This window comes from Carettochelys insculpta, chromosome 5 (genome assembly GCF_033958435.1).
Source record: "Carettochelys insculpta isolate YL-2023 chromosome 5, ASM3395843v1, whole genome shotgun sequence".
Lineage (NCBI taxonomy): Eukaryota > Metazoa > Chordata > Testudines > Carettochelyidae > Carettochelys > Carettochelys insculpta.
Genome location: NC_134141.1, coordinates 78,972,810 through 78,990,693, shown reverse-complemented (window position 1 = coordinate 78,990,693; position 17,884 = coordinate 78,972,810). Strand labels below are relative to the sequence as shown.

General features: G+C 40.7%; 1 long non-coding RNA gene across 2 annotated transcripts in view; it reads right to left on the bottom strand.

Moving 5' to 3' along the window:
• Positions 1 to 2,074: 2,074 nt before the first annotated feature.
• Positions 2,075 to 17,884, bottom strand: part of LOC142013220 (uncharacterized) — a 78,762-nt gene continuing 62,952 nt past the window's right edge. Inside the window, exons 1-3 of one of the 2 annotated variants that reach the window (XR_012645585.1) lie at positions 13,894 to 14,024; positions 2,395 to 2,536; positions 2,075 to 2,205 (exon numbers count right to left, since the gene is read on the bottom strand). This is a non-coding gene — a long non-coding RNA (uncharacterized LOC142013220). Of the gene's footprint in view, positions 2,206 to 2,394; positions 2,537 to 13,893; positions 14,025 to 17,884 lie in introns of those variants that run through there. The other variant, XR_012645586.1, reaches the window with a different exon arrangement.

Below are 17,884 nucleotides of genomic sequence, written 5' to 3'. Positions count from 1 at the left end.
TATTGCAAAAAATTAATCTTTCAAAACCATACAGATCAGCAAGTTGACAACTGCCCAGTTCTTTATAGAATGCAATTCCATGCTAAAAAGGGGAGATGTGTTTGTTTTTTCTTTCAGTTATTTAGATCAGCAGCTCACTTGAACGCCTATCCCAATGATGCATAAAACAATTCTTTCCTCTGATGTCAAATACTTGATTGTGATCGACTGTTTGCTGCTCTGTTTGTCGGTGGAACACGCCCCCCCAAACAAAAAAAAAAAAACTTAGCAGGCACATGAAGCATATGTAGCTTTCCCATAATACTCAGATGGAATATTTCTCAAACTGTAAGCTCCTTTGACATGCTCAAGTAGATTTCCTTCTAATACTTAATAAACCCAGATTTATATTTCTGGTGATAGGCAAAAGACGCAAATCCAGCATTTCAGAACTAAACAAACTGAAAATATCTTCAAGCCTTTTTCCCTTTAATTATTGCTCCTGGTAAATACCTATTTGATGCTCAGATTCCTCAAAAATCAAGCCTCTGCTGGATATAGCCATTCATAAAGCTAGTTCCTGAGGTTCACCATTACTGTTGCTGAAATAGGTCAGTGCATCGGTTGCTTAGTAAGTTTAAATTTCTGTAGGAACAATACCTGCTCCATCTGTCCTCCATTGTTGCACTGGGTGTCACATTCCTTGTCCTTTCACTTTGACAATGTTCACAACCTTGTTCATCCATTTTTCTGCCTCTTGCACAATTTGATTCAGTGCCTTCAACCATTCATCCCTAAATCGCTTGGTAATTTGGCCCCACTAAAATAATCTCAATTTTAGGTCTTTGTCCAAAACCCCACTTTCTGCTTGGTCAGACTTCGTGATTTGCACAAACAACTTTTTTGTTCCCTCTTCAGCTTAGAAAAGAGGAGAGTAATATGATATGAATAATATGAGTATATGATAGAGGTATATAAAGCTATGACTGGTGTGGGAAAAGTGACTTAGGAAAAGTTATTTACTTGTTCCCATAACAAAAGAACTAGAGGTCACCAAATGAAATTAATGGGTAGCAGGTTTAAAACTAACAAAAGGACGTTTTTCTTCACCCAGCACATATTAGGTCTGTGGAACTCCTTGTCAGAGAACGTTATGAAGGCCAAGACTTTTTGATGGGGTTCAAAAAAAAAAAGAAAACCTAAATAAATTCATGAAGGCTAGGTCCATCAATGGCAAATAGCCAGGATGGGTAAGAATGGTGTCCCTAGCCTCTGTTTGTCAGAGGCTGGAAATGGATGTCAGGAAAGGGATCACTTTGGTGATTAGCTATTCTGCTTACTCCCTCTAGGACATGAGGCATTGGTCTCTGTTGGAAGAAAAGATACTGGCCTAGGTGAACTCTTAGTCTGACCCAGGGTGGGCATTCTTATTCTTTTAGGTTCTCTGTACTCTGCCTCTGTATTATCTGTCCTTCTCTTTGTCTAGAAAGCACCTAGTACATTTTCCTCTTTCATTTTGTTCACTGATACCCATAGAAGGGCAGATTCTGTAGAACCCCCATAGACTGCTACTGACTGAATGCATCTAGTTTGGCATCCTTGGGACCTGACTGGTGCTGGATAAGAGAATTTGCCAGATTATGGGAGATCAATATTGTCCAGCAGTATTACTAAAACTTCCACTGCTTACTAGGCTCTTAGAAGATATTTAAGGGTAAATGACAGCCACATAACAGTGCGGAACACTGAGAGCCGTGACTGGTTGCTGTAAACAAACTTCATGGGACCATGGGAAGCTTGGCCACTCCTATGATAAATGGTTTTCTGGCTAACTAAAATCATACCAGACAACCATTGTCCGGATGTTGCAGGATGAGAGAGTTCTGGAATAGAAAGGTTCAACCTGTAACTTAAAACAAATATTAATAGTAAAAAAAATAAATGTGCTGCCACACATTTTCATTGCTATTTCAATGCTTTTATTTCTTACTGAAGTTAAGTAGATTTATTGCATCAAGTGTTCCAAATTTGGCAGAAGACATAACCTACAAAACCATTAGTATTTGCATGCAGATTGGGTTTATCAATATGCAAATGTTCACCAGAGTTCTTTCTGTTAGGTCTACTCCATGTTCTGGACAGGGTTCCAGCACTCAGCGGGGCCATTGCTCTGTGACATGAAGGTGGTTTTTCCCATTGAAGCTTGAAAGAGGCTCAGCCTTCTGTCTGTGCAACATAGGAGTGTCAGTGACCAGAAAAAAAGAGACATCGTTAAATGAATCATTGTAGAGCAGGACTGAGGCTCTAAACTGACATCAGAAGCTAAATACAAATAGTCTCCTCTCACAGTCAGTCAGCATCAGGACTTCCTTACCTGAAGGACCCTCAGGTTGCATTAGTTTGAAGAATGCTTACCTTCAGCCATCCCTCTATCCAGAACTTGAGGACTGAAGGTCTGATCTGTTCCCTGGTTTGCCCTCAGCAAAGCTGGGTTTCTCACTTGGAAATACCTCCTCCCATTTCTGATCTCTCTCTCAGGGCCGGTGCCACCATTAGCCTAGTGGTTAAATATATTTACCTAATTTAGTAAATACAGCTTTGTCTTAGAAAGGTTATCACATTTACATTGTCCCAAACTGAAACAACCACAGTTGTATACTTATCTGTCTGCCCTTTAAAATGAGGTCCATGAGACAATATTTCAGCTTCTCAACTTTGTGACTTACCACAATAGCTCAAGTTTGTGTACGTATGCTGCACTATCCCTCCATTCTGTCACAGTATGCATTCTGTTCTCATTGGCATGGGCCATGTTCCTACATACAAGAATTCTAGCTCTCCAGCTTACAAAATGAGCAGACACGATCAGAGAAATGGCACCACATGAGTACTGTCCACAAGCACGATCAAAGCTGGGACTTGTAACGTGAAGCCCACTGTACCTTTAAAAAGGGAGCACGTTATTTTTACAACCTATGAATACCTCAGAAAACATAATTTTTGCAATAAGTCAGCTGTATGTCTTTTTTCTATCATCAGGATTTGCCAGAACATAGAAAGGAGAATAGGAATGGTATTTATTTATAACTAATTTAATCCTCCAACTGGCTTTTATAAACCTGTGATAGCCAATATATATAGGCAATTTTTTTCATTTCATCACAGTTCCAAATATACTGTACCAATATGACTTTCTAAAGGCAATTAAAGTAGGAGGGCCCCATGATGCTTGCAGCAGTGGTTTTCAGTCAAGGAACCAAAGAATAAAATTCATTTTAATCATAGGGTGAATGACTAAAATAGGAAAAACATAATACTTGCAGCTACATAATAAATCATATCCATCAGATTCAAATAATTCTGTGTTAGTTAAACTTTACCAATTTAGTTCCAGAGAACTGTCGGGAATCTTGATTTGTAGACATTAGAGAATATTGAGCATCAGGGGAAATTAACCTTTCCCTAAACCAGTTTTCTGATTTATTTTTATATATGTACAAATTTCTAGGCTAGAGTTTCCATTTGTGTACATTGGCATAGGTCTCCTGATTTTACTTCAGGGTAGGACGTGATTTTTTTTCTTCATGTCTGTGCTAAGGTTGCTCTGTAATCATGCTCAATGTGTGTGAAAACCTGGCCCCACCACCATTTATAGAAAAACTAATTCTGTCCATCTTTTATATGGCAATTTGAAAAGCAACATTAAAGCCAACTGTATAATAAGACAATGATTTGTTCTAGAGTAGAATGCAGCACAACCTTGGTACACTATGTCTATCTGATTTGTATTGGAAACTGGTCTTTCAAAGGTCAAATAGTGGCTTGTTCTCATCAATCATATCTGAGGCACTAAGGGCTTGTCTGTACTAAGCAGAAGATCAACCCGGTCAGGGTCAATCTTTGGGAGTTCAATTGTGCATGTCTGTTGAAGACATAGCAAAATTGATCTCTCTGGGGTCAGCAGATGACCCATGTACTCCATGCTATCATCTGGAGTAAGTGAAGTTGACATGGGACTTTACAAGCTCAGTCTTCACTAAGGAAATAAGTCAATTCTAGCTATGCAAATGCTGTAGTTAGAATTGCATATCTGAAATCAACTTATTTCTCTTGTATAGATCACAGCCTTACATGAGAAATTTAGTAACATAACCGAATTAATTAATACATTAGCTGTGATGCAGATGAACCAAACCCAGCTTGTTAGAATTAATAAGTTGGCTATGGTAAGCTTAACTACACCTCTGCTAACATATTATTCAGTCTATTTCTTGTTTCCAAATTTCTCATGTAAATGTCTGATGTATGAAATCAAGAGAACAGACACTATTCAATCTTTGAAAGCCCTTTTTCCAATGGTAGTTTGATACGCTTCTAAAACATATATTTCAGACTTGTATTGCAAAGGGGACTTTCAAAGATCAAATAGTGGCTTGTTCTCATGATTTCACATTATATGAATGCACAGACAAACTGAGACAAAGGTAACAGTTTTGCATGCATCCTTTGCTGAAGGTTAAGAGCTAAAAGATGTACTACAATGGAAGAAAACTGGCTAAGTCATTGAAGAGGCCAGTGCTATGCGTATGCATATATGTGGGATGTATAGGCAACCCTTTACATCTAAAAGACATATATCCTCTTCTGGCAATGATTCCACTGGGCACTATATAAAAATATTTATACTAGTGCTCTTTTACTGAAATGCCTATTACTTCTTGTTTTTGCTCCAGTATTATGAACAAGGTAATATAGTTAAAAAACATGATTTTTTTCCAGGCTTGGGGACATGTCCCCTCCTAGCTGCCATTTTCAGTGCATTTTCCACCTGTCATAACTTATACAGTGATGTAAATGTAAGCTTTGCTTTTGTAAGCCTCTTAGATACACATACGCTGGTTTATGAGTTGGGCAGTTTTCTTCCATTTTGTACCACATCCCTTATCTCTTCACCTTCACAAAGAACTGATGAGAAAATGTCACTTTTGCCTCCCTTTTAGTTTCAATGATACCTGTATGGTTTGGGGGGATTGTCTGATATTTTTGAAATACATTACTACAATTCCTCATGAAAACAAGAAAGCAGCCTTTTTACTCTGATGCAGTTTTCTCATTTTCCTGGTACCTATTAGCTACGGTTACACTATAGCAATCTGTTGACAGAAGTCAATGTAGAAAGAGATTTCCCAGCAAAGTTTCTGTCGACAGAGTCAACCAAAAGCCAATCAGAAGTGTTCTGCTCTGTCAACAGAGTGGCCAGACTTCCTAGCTGCTATCACCACACCCAGAAGCACAGCAGACGTTGTTCTGTCCATTGTTTTTGGATGCCCTGTCTATCGACAGAAGGCTCCCCAGAGACCCAGAGAGTCTACACAGCTTTTTGTTGACAGAATCTGTCAACAGCAGCATTATGCCTCATGAGTTTTGTTGACAAACTCTTGACAAAACGGGTTTTGTGTGTGGACTTTCAACCAAGTATGTTGACAAAATTGGGGTTTTGTCAGCAAAACTCGCTATTGTAATTGAAGCTATTGTGTTTCTGTTGTGTTGTGTTGTGAACACTCCTTGCTAGCCAGACTATGGTAAATAACAGTAAAATGTTTTCACTATAAATATTAGCAGAGTTAGGCAGGTTTATGTAATTGAGTAAAACCAGTATTTTTGCTTGTCTGTGTTTCTCTTGTGGCTGTGGCAAAGTACAAGAGGTTCTGTGACACAAATGGATATGATTCAGCACATGGGAAAGCCAGTCAGAGTGAAGTAAACAGAAAGAAACATGAATTATGGCAGGAAAAAATATAACGTGAAAATTACAACCACTGAGTGGAACATGGGCCCTAGTCTTGCAGGCAGTCATGTTTAATTTCACTACCATTCTCCTCATGCAAGAAAAAAGGGGGGAAAAATGAAGTTGACAGGCAGCCAATAAAATTCTTCCCCACCTCCAACATCGTGGACAGTAAAATCATTGCAACAAGAGACTCAAGTCCAAGCATGCAGAAAAATTAAAAATAGAATTTGACATTTACATGGGTGCTGAGACCCTCTGCAGTTTTGTTACAAACAATTTAAAAGAAACAAATGATTGTGCTTCAAGACAAACCCAGCTACTGAATTATGGGATTTAAAAGAATCAAAATTCCCCAATTAACCATTATGGGATATTTGAGTCTTCATTCTAAGGCTCTGGCATTAGACATTACTGGGGAGAAGATACAAAATGAGATGGACCACTGCTGTGATATTGGATGGCAAATCTTTTCTTTCCATGTTCTTAATGATTAGTTTCAAACGTATTTCAGCTAATGTATTGTACTTTCTAATTACTTTAGTGTCTAAAACTCTCCCTTGGTATCTCCTGTACAATAGTTTGCCTTAAAAACTTTTCACTTCCAATTTAGATAAAGAAATGTCATCTCATTGTCTTTAATATTCCTCAGTGATCTAGAGTCCGTCTACTTAACATGTTTGTTTCATTGTCTCCTAACAGACAGTATTTCAGCCAAAAAGAAGAGAGGATATTTTCTTCTTATACTTTAATGGAATTGGCATATACTTACACTAACTCATTGTACTGTAATTGGCATAGGACTGCTCTAGCACACTATACTTTATCATAGTGGTCAATAATTCTAGTTTGTACACATTTCTATTGCTTCTTTTTTCCAGAATTTAGTTTGCCTACCTAAAATAAAGGATTTTTTGTTGTTTTTTTTTCCCTATGCCCCTATCTCCTTTATTTTGTCATTCTCTGTCACTGAATCTGCTATTGCCAGTGAAATTGGATGAAGTTAGCTTCTGGTTTTCAGCCAGACGTCTAAGCTGTCAATCACATGGTTTGCCATTGAACTTGAGAGTAGCGACAGGGTCCATGGAGAGATCTGTCATGAATGATGACGTCTTCCTTGTCCTTCTTGGAACACTGCACTGACCCTTGGAACAAATAGTAATAAACCTACTGAATTGGGCTGAGATGAGTTTCACCCTGTTTCTATCATGTAATCCATGCTCTTTGTGGGGAAAGAGCTGCTATCCTATTTGATTATGATCTCTTTTAGATCACAAAATCACAGAATCACACAGAATCACAGAATCATATGGCTGGAAGGGACCTCAGGAGGTCATCTAGTCCAGCCCCATGCGTCAAGCAGGATTAAGCCCCACTAAGTTGTCCCAGCCAGGACCTTGTGAAACCAGGACTTAAAAACCTCGAAGGATGGAGAATCCACCACCTCTCTAGACAATGCATTCCAATGCTTCACCACCCTCCTGGTGAAGTAGTTTTTCCTAATATCTAACCTACACCTGTCCCTCTTCAGCTTCAGACCATACTCCTCATTCTGCCATCTAACACCACTGAGAACAGTTTCTCACCTTCCTCTTTAGAGCTCCCCTTCAGGAAGTTGAGGGTGGCTATTAAATCACCTCTAAGGCTTCTCTTCTGTAAACTAAAAAAGCCCAAATCCCTCAGCCTATCCTCATAGGTCTTGTGCTCCAGCCCCTTAATCATTTTTGTTGTCCTCCACTGAATCTGGTCCGGCAAATCCACATCCTTTTTATACTGGGGGGCCCAAAACTGGACACAATATTCCAGATGTGGCCTCACCATTGCTGAATACAGGAGAATAACTACTTCTCTAGATCGGCTCAAAATGCTCCTCCTTATGCACCCTAGTATGCCGTTAGCCTTCTTGGCTACAAGGGCACACTGTTTACTCATATCCAGCCTTTCATCCACCATAACCCTTAGGTCCCTTTCCATTGTACTGCTGCTGAGACAGTTGGTCCTCAGCCTATAACAATGCTTGGCATTCTTCTGCCCCAGGTGCAGGACTCTACACTTCTCCTCGTTGAACCACATCAGATTTCTTTTGGTCCAGTCCTCCAATTTATCCAGGTCACTCTGGATTCTCCCTCTACCCTCCAATGTATCTACCTCTCCCCCTAGTTTTATGTCATCTGCAAACCTGCTGAGGGTGCAATCCAGTCCCTTATCCAGGTCATTAATAATGATGTTGAATAACACTGGCCCCAGAACCAAGCCTTGTGGCACTCCACTTGAAACCGACTGCCATCCAGATATTGAGCCATTGACCACTACCCATTGGGCCTGACTGTCAAGCCAGCTTTCTATCCATTTTATAGTCCAAGGATCCACTTCATATTTCCTTAACTTATGGACGAGAATGTTGTGGGAGACCCTATCCAAAGCTTTGCTGAAGTCAAGGTATATAACATCCACTGACTTCCCCATGTCCACAAAGTCTGTTACCTTGTCATAGAAGCTAATCAGATTGGTCAGGCAGGACTTGCCCCTGGTGAATGCATGTTGGCTACTTTTGATCACTTTCCCCTCTTCCAAGTGCTCCAAAATGGATTCCTTGAGGATTCCCTCCATTATTTTCCCAGGGATTGAGGTAAGGCTGACCAGTCTATAGTTCCCTGGATTGTCCTTCTTTCCTTTTTTAAAGATGGGCACTATGTTTGCCTTTTTTCCAGTCATCCAGTATCTTCCCCAATCTCCAAGACTTTTCAAAGATAATGGTCAAAGGTTCAGCAATGACCTCTGCCAATTCCTTCAATACTCTGGGGTGCATTAAATCCAGACCCATGGATTTACATACATCTAGGTTTTTCTAGATAGCTCAGCACTTGTTCCTTCTCCGCAGATGGCTGCCCTCCACCTTCCCATACTGCATTGTCTAGGACCGTCATGGGGAAGTTGACTTCATCCGTGAAGACTGAGGCAAAAAAAGCATTGAGTACTTCAGCTTTTCCTAAATTATCTGTCACTAGGTTACCGCCCTCATCCAGTAACGACCCCATACCTTCTCTGATAACCGGTTTATGGTTAATGTGCCTGGAGAAACCCTTCTTGTTACTCTTCACATCCCTTGCCAACTGCAGTTCCAGTTGTGCTTTCGCTTTCTTGATTACTCCCCAGCATTCTCCAGCTGTATGTTTATACTCATCCTTAGTCAACTGTCCAGATTTCCATCTCTTATATGCATCCTTTTTGAGTTTAAGTTTACTAAGGATTTCCCTGTTAAGCCAAGCTGGTTGCCTGCTGTGTTTGCATTTCTTACTATTCAGTGGGATGGTTTGTTCCTGTGCCTTCAGTAAGACTTCTTTAAAATACTGCCTGTTCTCTTTAACTCTTTTCCCCTTAATCTTCATTTCTCAAGGGATCCTGCTCATCAGTTCTCTCTGGGAGTCGATGTCTGCTCTTTTGAAATCAAGGTTCTGTATGTTACTGCTGCCCTTTCTTCCTTTTGTCCGGATTCTGAAATCTATGACCTCATGGTTGCTGCAGCCCAGGTTTCCTCCTACTTCTATTTCTCCTACTAGTTCTTCCCTGTTTGTGAGCAGCAGGTCAAGTTGTGCATGGCCCTTGGTCGGTTCCTTCAGCACTTGTACCAAGAAGTTGTCCCCAACATTCTCCAAAGACTTCCTGCATTGTCTGTGTGCTGATGTACTGGTCTCCCAACAAATGGCTGGAAGTCTCCCATGAGAACCAGGGCCTGTGATTTGGAAGCTTCACTTAGCTGCCCAAAGAAAGCCTCATCTATCTCATCTCCCTGATCTGGTGGTCTATAGCAGACACCAACTACAACATCACCTCTGTTACTTCCACCTCTAAGCTTAACCGAAAGACACTCAACTGGATTTTTTCCCTCCTTATACTGGAGCTCTGAGCAATCATACTGCTCCCTCACATAGAGCGCAACCCCTCCTCCTTTTGTCCCCATCTGTCCTTCCTAAACAGTTTATGACCTTCCATGACCGTGCTCCAGTTATGAGAATCGTCCCACCAAGTCTCCATTATTCCAACCACCTAATACTTCTTTGACTGTGCCAGGGCCTCTAATTCTTCCTGTTTGTTCCCTAGGCTTCTGGCATTAATATACAAGCATCTTAGAGAACGGGCTGATTGGCCCACTTTCTCCTCTTCACGCAGGAAAACTGCTTGATTGTTGCCTCCTTCTTCCCCACTTACCTCAGGGCTTGTGTCACCTTCCCCCGATGAACCTAGTTTAAAGTTGGATGGGGTTTGTCGCTACCACCAATTCGGACATTATCATAAAAAAGACTGGAAAAGCTGCTCTAAGTTTTCAGTCTCAATAGTGCTGAGCAACATTTTTTTCTGAGAATCTTCATTGTCCAAAAAATGGGAAAAATGCAGGTTTAGTTGACATTTCCCTGCCCTACTAGATGCCCTCATAACTAATCTAGAGTATTGTGTTCTAAATATGTGTTTCAATTTTTGTTCAAGACTTAAATACTCATTGAGGTTAAGTAAGAGGCCGATGTCGTCTCATGACTAATGCTAAATATCTATAACACAGGTGAAGAATAAGGAGATGAAAATTCAACTTCTCTCTGTCTGATTCAAAGGAGGGTCTTGAACACATATCATCTACTCACTCACACCCTGACTCTTGCAAGTGCTTTAATGATCAGGTTATAGAGCTGGGGTCAGCAACCTTTCTAAGACAGGATGTTGAAATTTGACCTTTGACCTCTATGTACGGTCTGAGTGCCAGTGATACTTTTTAAAGTCACTAATAGCCCTGCTTACAACAGCTTCATTAATAAATTAAGATGCTAAGATTTACCGTTTAGGTGGTGATTGGTAGCACTAGCTGATCTTCTGTTAATCTGCACGTGACATGGCTATGAGCAAGCTCCTGGCTGCATGGAGCAAGAGTGGCTGGGCTGAGCTCCTGCCTTGCATGGCTTGCAGGACTAAACCCAGTGTTCTATAGCATTCTTGTACTTGTAAGATCCCATATGAGTCTATGGATTTTGCAAAGTCATGCTGCCTTGAGAGATGTTATTCTTGGGGGTTTCCCACAATTATTTTTTTTGTGGTCTCATCTTTGGGAGTGCCTTCCTGTCTCCAGAACTCATTATTTTTTTTAATTCGCTTGTCCTCAAGGAGAATGGATGTTTTCTGATTGATCATCTCTAAGTTTCTCACATCTTCTTGATCATCTGGACATTGGTGATGGCTTTCACGCACACAGTCTTCACTCACACTGAACAATTTAAGAGCAAGTTTCAGAAAAAGGATTATATAGTTAACTCAGTGTGCAAATGAGAGAAGAAGCAGGGCAGGTCTACACTACCCCAGAAGATTCACCTGCTCTGGGTTGATCTTCCAGGGTTCAATTTTATGTGTCTAGTATGGATGCATGAAATTGACCTCTCAGGGGTCACAGCTGACCCCTGTACTCCTTGCAAGATACAAGGAGTAAGGAAGGTTGATGGGAAAAACTCTCCCATTGACTTTCCCCAGTAAAGACAGCCAAGCATAGGTAAGTTAGCCAAGCATACGTACATCAGTTTTAGCCACACAATTGCTGTACCTAGAATTGTGTATCTGTGGTTGACTTACTTTGCCTAGAGCAGACATAGCCTAATTTTTTATGTTAACAAGAAAGAAGGGTGACCTGCAGGGTGAAATAGAGACTCATATATAACTTATAAGCAAATCCATTGTATAGGAGTTATTAACATCAATATGCTTTTTTATGCCAGTACTAGAATACAACATATTGACTACAGTGCTACATGTTGCAAGGACACACATGCTTTTCTGTGGTGATTGGAACAAAACCTTCCATGTGATTCACAGGAGACTTCTTGAATTTGCTGACAAAAGTTCAGCTCTATTTCACAGCTCTATTTCTTATGTTTGGGATTTCTAATTGAGACAGAACGAAGAAGGACAAATGTTTTCAGGGAAAAATCCAAAACCGCAATTTTTATTTATTTATCTATTTATTTATTTTGCAAACTCTTGTTTACTCATTTATTCATTTTCTTCTCGATACTCCCTTTTAATCCTTACTGGTCTCATTCTTTATCAGCGCTCTCCGTTAAGTATTATTTGAGGTATCCCCAGAGATAAAAGGAGAAAAAGCTGGGGCTTTTTCAAAAAATCCCATGGAGCATGGACACACAAACTGTGTTCTTTGGATATTAAATTGGAAGAACACAGCACTTTTTCTGGTGACCCTATTCCTCTCTCAGATGAGGAAGAGCACCTGTTTCCAAAAGATTCTTTCAGGAAACAAACAAACAGGGGCCCTTTTTTTTTTTTTTTTTGGAAAGAGCAGTTTTCTTGGTGCTGGAGTTTTCAATCCCTGGCCCATTCTTTCAAAAGAGTGGAGGTTGTGTGGACACTGTCTATCAAAAGAGTGAATAGTTTTTTTGATCAGATTTTTTGTGTGTGCATGTGATCTTTTGAAATAAGTTTTCCAGAAGAGACCTTCTGGAAGAACTTCTTTTGAAGGACCGCTGTAGTATTGACATTGCCTTTGTGTGCCAGATGTGTTGTAAAACTTTTTCTGAACATCCTGAACTAAATGAGACACCATTCTGTATCCTTCTAGAAAAAGGGTGTTCCAGGAAAACCAGAGAGAATTATTTTCTATTACAACAAAGTCTCTACAACCTTGACTCTCTACTGAACTCCAGTCAAACTGGGAATATGAGAAGCAACATTTCAGTGTTGAATTAATTTGGTTCATAAAAGACAACCTCAAATGCTCTTTCTTTATCAAACAGATAGGGAGATTTGGCCCAAGGTGATGCTTTTTAAGAAGAATTCATCATCAGAAAACCCTAGGAAGAAAACAAAAGAATACGATTGCTGCTGCTTTTTCCTGCCCAGAAGCAGGGGAGCTGTCAGTGTTCAGGTACCAGTACTTTTGAATAGACATCAATTCTAACATCCTTGAAGTCCTCTGATGCAGAGGGCCTACCCAAATGTGTAAGTTATCAGAGTACTTGGGCAGCCACTTCTGCTCTTTCTGGAATGAGAAATTAGTCAGTTTCCTCTATATTTACCCCATCAAGAAAAATTAGTAATGGATTCACTAAAAAAACTGAACTGTAAAGCTTATTTTTTTCTCCTTCTTTTGAAAAAGCACTTACTGGTTTTGATTATGTTCTTTGTGTTGTGTTTCTTTTCCCTTTTCAGAAGCACTTTCCCATTAGCCCCACCTCCCTGCCCCCCAGGAAACTTGATAGTAAATTGACTCACAACTAACAATGTACATTGCTTTTCTATGGGCTATTCCTCCAAATAGATCTTGGAAACACCATGCTTAAATGAGACCTTTTGTAGATATATAAGTGGAAATTAAGATGTAAACACAAGTAATCATTTGTTATGGAAGATAAATTTGGGAAGAGTAGCGTTGATCAGGAAGTTAGCGTCCTCCACACAAATGGTTCACTGCCTTTCCTTGTACAGAAAAAGAGTAGAAAGCAGAAACCCAGAACTTTTGTCTTAGCTCTCCCCAAATTTTTAGCAATGCTTACCATACTGCCTAAGGACCTAATTCTGCTTCCCTCTTTCATGTTTGACACGTCTACACAACCAGCCTCTCTCAACAGAAGTCATTGTCAACAGAGAAAAGTTGGCAGTACTTCAGTTGACAGATTGCAACTACACATAAAAGCAGATTGAAGACCAATCCACTCTGTTAAAAGAGAGCAGCCAACTGCCCTGCCCTCTCTTGGCAGAATGGCTGACTGGAAGCTCTGCAAACAGGGCTGCCTGTGGAACCAGAAGCCCTCTCTGTTGACAGAACTGTCTACATGGGCTGTCTGCCAACAAAACACTGTCGACAGAGGAGCTATTTCTGATCAGGAGGAGGGATAACACCGCCAGCTGAACAGCGGAGTTTTGTTGACAAACTCTTGACAGAGCGCTTTAGCTGTGTAGACGCTTGGTGAGTTTTGTCAACAAAAGAGCTGTTCTGTTGACAGAAGCTGCCTGTGAAGACACAGCTATTGAGTATTATCCATTTGTTTCCTTACTTAATCATATTATGTTGGTGCCTACGAGACACCTAGTGTACTAGGCCCTGCAAAATGTCAGAGCAAATAGATGGTGCCTACCTCTTTGCAAGAAGTCCCAGTGCAGTTATTGGAGCTCTCCCCTCTCACTGACATTATTCTTCAGTTGGAATATTTACAGTGCAAGGTATTCCTTGAAGAAAGCAAGTTTCACAGAATTCTTTCTGGTAGTAATATATAAAACAGAAAGGAGAGCACTGGGGGAAAAGGGAAAGAGAATTGCCATCTGAATAGGTATTACACACACAATGTAATTTGACATGTTTAATTCAAGAGCCCTGCAACCGAAAATATTCATAGAACTATAGAAATGTAGGATAGAATTGGGTGTCCTCTTGAGGCCCCTTCTAAGGCTCACAGGGACAAGTGTTTGTCCAAATTGTTCTTTCAAACCTCCAATTACAGGGATTTTACAGCCGACTGGGGAAGCCTATTCCAAAATTTAACTACTCTTTACAGTGAAAAAAAATTTCTTAATATCTAATCTAAATATCCCTTGCTGAATATTAAGCCCATTGTTTATCTGGCTTTCAGTGGACATGGAGAATTGTCCTTAGCATAATTAAAGTTTGTTATCAGATTTCCCAACTCTTCCATTTTCAGTTCTCAACACTAAACATGCCAAGTTTGTTTTTAAACTTTTCTCAGAGCTCACAATTTCTACACATTTTGTCACTTTCCTCTGGACTCACTCCAATTTTAGTCATCTTTTTACTGAAGCGTAATGCCTATGTTTCAAAAATGTCATGTATAGGGCGACAATCACCTTCTGTGTCTTACATACAACACTTTATTAATACGTTCCATGATGGCATTAGCCTCGCCTTTTCCACAAGTGTACCAAGTTGTTGACCATACATAGAATATGAATCCACTATAACTCCAGATCCTTTTCAGCAATACAACTACCAGTGACTTATTCCCTCTTGTGTATTTTGCATTTGATTTTTCCTTCATCCTACCTTACACTGCTCCTTATTGAATTCATTTGTATTAAAATCAGTGCTGTACTCTAATATGGCAAAATTCTGACCTCCAAAGTACTTGCAATCCCTCCCTATGTGGTATCACAGGTCATCTGCCATTTTTTTAATGTACACTCTCCAATACGCTCTCCAATTCATTAATTAAAATACCCTTTGTTTTATAAGCAATTCCTCCCTGGTGTAAGAAATTATGAAGTGAGAGATTTCATTACTCTACAGAAAGGGCAGAGAGATGTTAGAGAACTCGTATATTTTCTCCCCACAGAATGTAATGTAAAGAATAAAGAAGTTCAGGAGAGAGGTGGCAACAGACAATATTAAATGCACAACTGCCAACTATTCTGATGTAAATAAAGAGAGGATGCACAATAAAAGGCCAGTATAGGTCCATCTGGAATATTTTAATTATCTGAAAACCAAAACTGAATCCTACAAAAAGTGAAAACACAGACAAATTGCTAAGGAGACAAACAAAAGAATAGCATGATCAGGGCCTTTTTTCTAGTGAAACATACTGGAATGGAGTTCCAGCACCTTTTTTCCATTAGAACACCAGAAAAATTTTCACCACCTGTTCTGCAGCAGAGCTGGGACTGAAACAGGAACCCCCACTGCCCCACAGCAGCACAGGGATCAGGGCATTAAAACTGAACACGTTCACCCCATGAACACAAGGATGTAGGAATCTGAAAAGCAATGGCACACAAAATGAGTTATGTCTAATGAGATGAAAAGGCATTAAGAAGGGATTCTTTAAATCTACTAAGAGCAAAGGACAGATCAAGGAAAGTGTAGATCTTTTACTAAGCTGGGAAGGAGTGCTAACAAACTGATGCCATCAAGGAGACTGAGGTTCTTATGCCTATGTAACTTCACAAAAAAGTAAAGAAACACATAACATGGTTAATATTAACAATAAGTTGGAAGGAAAATAAGCCAAAATATAGAAAAAGAGATTTAAAATATTTAGTTAAATTAGATGTATTCATACTGGCAGACCTGATGAAATTTATCCCACAGAATTTAAGGAACTACCTGCAGCAATCCTGAAACTGTTACCAACTATCTCTGAGAACTCATGGAGGATGGATGTGGTCTCAGGGGACTAGAAAAAGGCCAACAATTACACTATTATAAAAGGAGAGGCATTCATCCAGCCCACTGTAATCATGAACATTCTCTGCCCCTTCCACCGACTGCAGCCAAGGCAGCCCATCCCCCTTTGCCTTCCTTCCACCACACCTCTGTGCTCCCTTCCCTAGCCCCAGACCCTCTGACTGCCCCCCCAAACTGAAGCCCCCTCCTGTCTCACCACCAGTGAGTCTCCATGCACACACCCCCAACTGCAGACCCCACAACCCCTCTCCTTCCCTGGGACACACCTCAAATGCAGCCCATGCAGCACCCACCCTCCTTTCCCCTCTTCCCATTACACCTCTGTGCTCCCTTCCACCAGTGCCAGCCCCTCCTACTTTCCCGCCCAGCTACAGCCCACTCAGGCTCACCACCAGCCCACCTCCATGTACACCCTCCTGACCGCAGAGCCCACAGCTCCTCCCCCTACCCGGTACCCCCCCAAATGCAGTCCATAAAGCCCCTCCCTCTTTCGCTTCTTTCCACTACACCATGCAGCTGCCTCCCCCCAGTCTCAGCCCCTCCTATGTCCCACAACAACTGCAGCCCCCCCTTGGCTTGCTGTCAGCCCATCTCCACATGTTCCCACCTGCTGGAAGCTGCTCTGCACTTCCCACTGACTGGTGGACACAGTCCTCCAGCAGCTCCCTTCCCTGGCCCATGACTACAGTGCCCGAGGCTCCTTCTCCCTTCCTCACCCTGCCAGGAGCTATCTATCAAGCCTGAGACTGGTGAAAAACAGCGACAGTCTGGAATGTTCAGCAGTAGTTGAGAATGCAGTGGAAATGCATGGATTCTTCAACAGGGAATATTGTGAAATGTTCTACAGTATGGTAGAATGTTAGAGAATATTCTAAAACCTGATTGAATATTTGAAAATATGTTGGAAATATGTGAGAATTCTTCCCAGAATGTTCTGGACTGGTCTAAAATCTAGTGGCTTGAATGTTTCCTCATGGTTCTGAATATTCTAGAATTTAGTAGATTAAGGGGGAAGCTATAGCAGAGAGTACATAAAGGCTGTCCACTGTGGAGTGAACATGCAGCTGATGTTTGGATGTCATAGAAAAAAATGAAGTCTCAATGAAAAACCTGAGTTAGTGTGATTGTGATCACTAACTAACACAGTAATGGGTAGGGGTGAGCCAAGTAGTGGAAGTGGTATGATCTCAGCAGCAGCAGCAGCAGCAGCAAGAAAACAGTGGAGAACATCAAAGTCTTCTTAGTTTCAATGTATAGAGACAGAATGTGATGCTGAGAGAAAAAGGAGAGAGTGAGCAATTCTCCCACATGAACCAAGGAGAGAGATAAGTCAGAGGAATATTGAGGACGGTCAACAATGCTGCCTCTCACAGCCAGTTAGAAAAGAGGTTTGTCAAAGAAATACTGAGACCTGTTGACAGGCACTTTCCTACCTGACAGAAGAAGCAAGGCAGGAGGTATGCCAAAGTAATAATGAGGCCAGCCAGCAGACATGAGCTACAAGAAAATACATGGGTCTAAATAATGCTAAAAAACTGGATATTGATGAAAGCCAGCAATTTATATTGACTATACAACCATTCTCCTGTGGCCAAATGAACAATGAATGCAGACATTGCCATAAGCAAATGTGGTGGGCAGAAAGAAGTGGAGGAACAGTCAGGCAACCCAATTTTGCACTATGTTGTGACAAGGGGAAGGTAGTGTGTGGCTATGAGTCAGGTAGGTAACCCTGGAAACCTCAGGATATGTACAGATCAGCAACCTTTCTGTAAGACACCATGGCCAAATGTACGTCTAACAATGTGCTTACCTGAAATGTTGTGTATACAGAAGTGATACAGATGTAATCAGTGCTTGTAGGAAAGATTGATGTACTGTTTGTGTATGTGACAAGATGAAATTTGATTGAAAAACCAACAGGATATGCA